Raw genomic sequence first — 6000 nt, 5'->3', positions numbered from 1 at the left:
TCAACAACCTTCACGTGCACCTGGCTGATTGACCAGCACCCATGGTGAACCAATTGCGCTCTATTTCCTCTCTTGATACAGAGTTAATTCGTTAATATTTTGGAGTTGATAAGTAATTAACTAATTACTATTTTTTTTTTTTTTTAAAGAAAAGACAAAATGGAAAGGCACACGAGTCCATGGGGGCCTTTGAGCTCGGCTTTTGGCCACCCTCCTATGATAGTTAATGAGAGCCTAATGGTACCCTTTGTTTGTTATACTTATGTGCCATAAAATAATTTCTATTAATTTTTTAGGGTAAACCATGTCTTTGCTCCATTAAATTTATTTATAACTTCGTTTCTTGTCTCTTGAATTTAAAATGTTTGAATTTTGTCTCTTAAATTTAAAAAAGACATGACATTTTTAAATTTTTTTTTTTTTAATCTTGCATGGTACTAGTTGCATAATTTTTTCCCCCTTCTATCCTCTATCTCTTCTCTTTCTTCTATTGTTTTTCACTTTTTCTTTCTTTTCTGCTCTAACTCACCAAATTTCTCATCTCCCACTCTCTCATTGTGCAACGGTTAGAGATGTCGGCTATAGACCCCAAAAACGCGGCTATAGGATAGAGCCGTGTTTACAAACACGACCTAAACAGTGCAGTAAGACAATAGCACAAATTCAAGTTTTTGTAACCGCGGCTAAAGGTCAGACCTATAGCCGCATTTTTTAACAACGGCTATAAATTGCGGGCCTATAGCTGCGTTTCTGAAAACACGGCTATAGGTTGAGACCTATAGCTACATTTTTAAAAAACGCGGCTATAGACCCACTTTATAATTATGGTATAGGCTACGGACCTATAGTTGTGTTTTTAAAAATGTGGCTATAGGCTTAGACCTTGTTATAGGTTTTTTTAAAACCAAAAAAAAATATTAAAAAAAAAAATTCCTGGGTTTTTTTTCCCTAAAAAATTCAAAATTCAAACCAGAAAAATTAAAAACTAAACACAGACCCAAAGAATTCAAAATCAAACACAAACCCAGAAAATTAAAAATTAAACATAACATACACACAATACAAACACACCTAGAAAATTCAAAATCAAACACAACATACTGATAATCCAACACAACGTGCTCCAAAATATAAGAACACAAATCCATGAATCTCCTCTCAGTCAACAAAACCAACCCAAATTTAACACTAAATCCATTCAAGGAACACAAAAGCACAAGCTCAGAAACACAAAAGAACAAGCTCAAGCTAATCGAGGACTCCCGGCCCTTATCGCCTGGCCCACGTCCACAAATGTATGGGATAGAGGCTCGTAGTCCAAAATGAGGTGAGTGGCCCGTAGCTGCCCGCCCTCACTCACAAAGATCTCCGACCTTAAGAGATAGTTGAGAGCTTGGACGTTGACCAGGCTGATCCTCAGAATGGTGTGTACTTTGTCTGCAAAACATCCAAATGAAAGGTTATGTTAGTCCGAGAAGACAAGCGACCAAAACCAAGACCAAAACAAATAAAAGGAAAGCTCAAAAGACTAAGATCCCCACCGAGGGACCTGATCCTAGAGTGTCCCACCTGGTGTTCCTACCCTAACTAGGCAGCGAAGACCGTCGTGCCATTCCCCGAAGACGACCAGATAATCGTCCTTCAAGCCTTTATTGGACTTGGGAAGGTAAGATATCAGTCTCACCTCGTTGGACCTGGATTTCAGGTAATACGTCTCGGAAAGGCAGTGGCACTCGTACAAGTGAACAACATTGTGCCATGAGAGGCCGAGGTTCATCTGGTCATTCAAAGCATCTACGCACCCTAAAATCCGGAACATATTAGCGACACATTGGTGGGGGGCCACCCTATGGCCGCGCAAGTAATCCCTAGTTATCCTACCCATAGGAATCGTCATCCCTCCTTCTATGAAAGCGATCATAGGAATGACAACCTGCCCCGTTTCTCTTTTGGTTAGAATTTTGTCCGAGGGGCAATACTCCAAACCCACTCCTTGCGGCATATGGTACTTGGCCTTAAAATCCTCCATACCGGCCGAAGAATCTACTAGGCTCTTAAACTTACCCATCCAAGTAGCCCTAAAGGGCACAGAGAAAGGTTTACAAATGAAAGAAGGCCGAGGAGAACAACAAAAAAAAAGGGGGCAAAGGAATATGGGGAAATGAAAACTTACGGGAGTACGAGTTCTAAATCTCTCAAACTTTCAAAGGATCCATAGGGAATCCTCACAGGAACAGCTATAGAACTCAGGCACTTGGAGTATTTCGCGAGAGAAGATGCTGAAATGCTTTGGAACGCTTGAATGTCTTTTCTAAAAAAGAGAAAGTAATCTCCCTCAAAAGCCTTATATAGCAAGGAAAAATGAACAGGATTACTCCTGCCCAAAGTTTAGAAGAAAATATGTCGCTGATTAAGCACCCCACCATTGGATGCAAGGGGACATAGAGCCGCCTGGTGCAATTAATGGTGCCTTGTGGCTACGAAACATCAGTAGCAGTAATGAGGCAAGTGAGACGGTGCTCCCACGCGTGTGAATCAAGGAATTATGGTGACTTATCCATTAAATATCAAAATTCCACCATTTTCTCCTCGGATAAGAGGGAAAAACCAGAATTTGAGGGGCTATTGTAAGGGCACAGACCCCAAATCATGTAATGGGCCTTAGACCCCATCCGGGACGATTAGCAATGTTCGAGGAGAGGAAATGAATACTAAAGGGATTTCCAACCTAGCTCTCGTAGACAACGGGACGTTTGGAGGACGGTCCGAGGAGGGATGCCCCCTCGAACGTGATGAGTATGGCTCAAACATGCACTTTGTCTATTAGAAGGACCCCCCTAATAAACATTACCAGTAGAGATGCGTCCCACAGACCTGCAGGAAAGAAGGAAATATAAAATATTCAATGAGAAGCTGCTGCTACCGCATTAAATGCGTTGTAACTACTTTTCTGGCTGCATTAATGTGGAGAGGACCTGTGAACAGTGCTGCCTTGGCCACCATAACTCATAGAAGGCTGAAAGGGGGTGTCCGATGGAATAAGCACTCAAGTAAGGGTCCAGATGATCAACAAGTGTAAGACCATGATGGCTTCAAAAAGACTATATAAGATGGGGAGTCCCCATGAGGAAGGGGAAGGAGAAAAAAGAAGAGAGAATACTATAGCAGTATAAGCTACCATAATCTTCAAACAATGATCGACATATATTCATCTTATCTCCTTAGACTGAAGATCTATGGATGTTAACGTGTTTTACGCATTTAACTGTTGTATAGCCCAATACCAATCGCTGTCCAACTCGCTAAGACCTAGGTCTATAGCCCACTCTCTACAAATTCATTGTTTCTGGGCTCCTTGGACCAAGACCCCGCACCTTTTAGGCTTGGGCCCCAAATTGTGACCCTACAATGCTAATCATTTAATCATAGCCAGTGAAGAAACTAGGAAGCTCTTTGAATAACTTTAATATCTACCTTGTTGTCTATCAATAGTGCCATCAAAACAACCCCCTTCCCTCTAGACTGTTTTGGACAACCCCCTAAAGACAAACTTTCAAAGTAGAGTGTTGTTTAAATCCTAACCATACAATCCTCTAAGTCTAATTCCTCCCCAATTCAGGAAAGAAGCATAACCCATATAAATATCATCATGTAAAATTCAACAGTCTAATTCTAATAACCAAAATAAAAAAATGACTATGCCCTTATAACACTCAAAGTGTAATGCTATTAAATTTACAATTTCAAGAGCTTAAAAACCAATATAATCATCAACTAAACATCTCCTTCATTTGCGGGTTCTAGTTAGCTCAACTGATAAAATCTTTGATGGCTGAATAAGAGATTTGGGGTTCAATCCCTGCCTATACCAAAAATTAATTGGTGTCTTGGTCTAATGATAAAGAGCTATTATTAGGAGTGGACGTCATAGGTTAGAACTCTCTCTCAAAAAAAAAAAAAAAAAAAAAATCTCCTTCATCCAAAGCATCTACCAAAGGTTTGGATTGGTAGATCTTGTGGACCAACGTGAACAGATGAATATGAAAGGGGTCAAGCTTGGGCGTGATACTTTTTCATAATTACTCACATAGCCTATTATGATTAGAGTAATATCTTTTTTTTTTGGTTGTAAGGAAAAATAATATGATGTAAAAGAGGTCTAATTATCATGCCGAAATTCATTAACCTTTGAATGAGATAATTCCTCTCCTGGTTTTTCCCTTAACAAATACAAAATGCATTCTTATGTCTTTCTCTTTCCTTGTTTTTAGAGACTTATGTCTCAAAAACTATAAAATGCATAAAAGGCAACTAGTGTCTTGGTCAAATGATAAAAAACAATCATCAGAAGAAAAAACTATAAGTTGAAAGTTGAAACTATCTCTTAAAAAAAAGACTATAAAATGCATTTTAAGTTACTTCCACAAGCCAAGGGCTTTGTAGCAGAATTGACACATTTTCATGCATAAAGTACTAGGAGGTCTAGGGAGAAAGGGTTTGAATTGCAAGGTTAACATCGTATTGTAACTATCTCAAAAATAAATAACTTCTATCATATGTGCCTCTCGACCCTCACATGTTCATTTTACAATATTATCTTAGTTTTGATAGGTATTATCACATCTATTTTGTTTGTTTGTTTTTTTTTTTTTTTTGGAGGAACATTTATTTTGTGTTTATTCCTATACTTACATGTAAATATGAGAATTTGTAAGTTTTTTCTAAAATATACTCATTACGTGTATTTTTATTTTATAGGAAATTAATACTAATCAACTAAGCATGCAAACATTAAGTAGCTAATGGCCTATTTGGAAGTTTAGAGAGGGAGTAGAGTAGAGGGGAGAAGAGTAGTGGGGAGGAGAGCAGAGGGGAATAGTTATCTTTTACCTTATTTGAATGTTTTTAAAATTAGTTAGGGGGAAGGGAGTAATTAGCCCTTCCTCTTGTTTGGATGTTTTAAAAATTAGGATGGAAAGGAGAGGAAATGATTTAAATAGACAAATTTACCCCTATTTACACAATGTCCATTATGTAATTACATATATAGGTTTTGGTGGAAATGTTGAAATTGAATCAATGGTCAATACGCCACTCTGCTTCAAAATGTCACTCTCTACACTTGCAATCTTCTTCACTCCCCTCCCATTCAAAACAACCCAATTCCAAGTCCTTCCTCACTCGCCACCTCGACTTGGCCCCGACTCAGACTCAGGTTCTACTCCTTTGAGAACGACTCGTCCTCGTCCTCATCCACTGAAAACCCTAGCTCTGCTCTAGATCTAGAGACTAGCTTGGCACAACCCCAGAAGAAAGATGTCTCCATTGACGTCGAGGATGTTAGTAACAAAGGTAAATAGTATGGCTACATATTACTCTGTTTTGTAGCCCAGAAGGTTGGAGCAATAAAATTCAAAAATTTCAAGTTATTAGTTGATTTTTTATTATTTATTTTTTCATTTTTGTGGTGTTTCAATGGTTTTTAGCGAAAATGACATTGTTAAGTGTGTAAAAAAAGGGGGGGTTGTTTAGCTTCAATGTCAGTGAAATAGTGAGATTCAATTTTTTTTTTCATTAAACTTAAATTTTCTTAGGAAACAAACAAAAATTATTTATATAATCAGTTTGTAATTTTGTTAATTTAGAAAGGGTAAATTGGGAAATTCATTTGGTCAGTAATTTATCTACTCTACTCTCCCTTCAAATCTCTCCAATTTGGGGGAATTAAAAATGGGGGTTAGAGGTAATTGAAACCCCTCTAAACCCCTCCAAACCCCTCCCCCTCATTTCTTAAAAAACCTTCAAATTAAGTAATTGAATTACTCTCCTTCCCTTTACTCTACTCCTCCTCTTTTTTTAAACATCCAAACAGAGCATAAAAGTATCCAAGGGTCAAGATCAATGGAGAAATGGTTTTTGAAGCATTTAACAGGTCAAAAGATATGTGAAAATATAAAAGGCAAGAGATAATTTCATTAAAGGCGAAGTTGGAAAAAATCC

This window comes from Quercus robur, chromosome 10, assembly GCF_932294415.1.
Source record: "Quercus robur chromosome 10, dhQueRobu3.1, whole genome shotgun sequence".
NCBI classification, from domain to species: Eukaryota; Viridiplantae; Streptophyta; class Magnoliopsida; order Fagales; family Fagaceae; genus Quercus; species Quercus robur.
Note: the sequence above shows the minus strand (reverse complement) of the source record.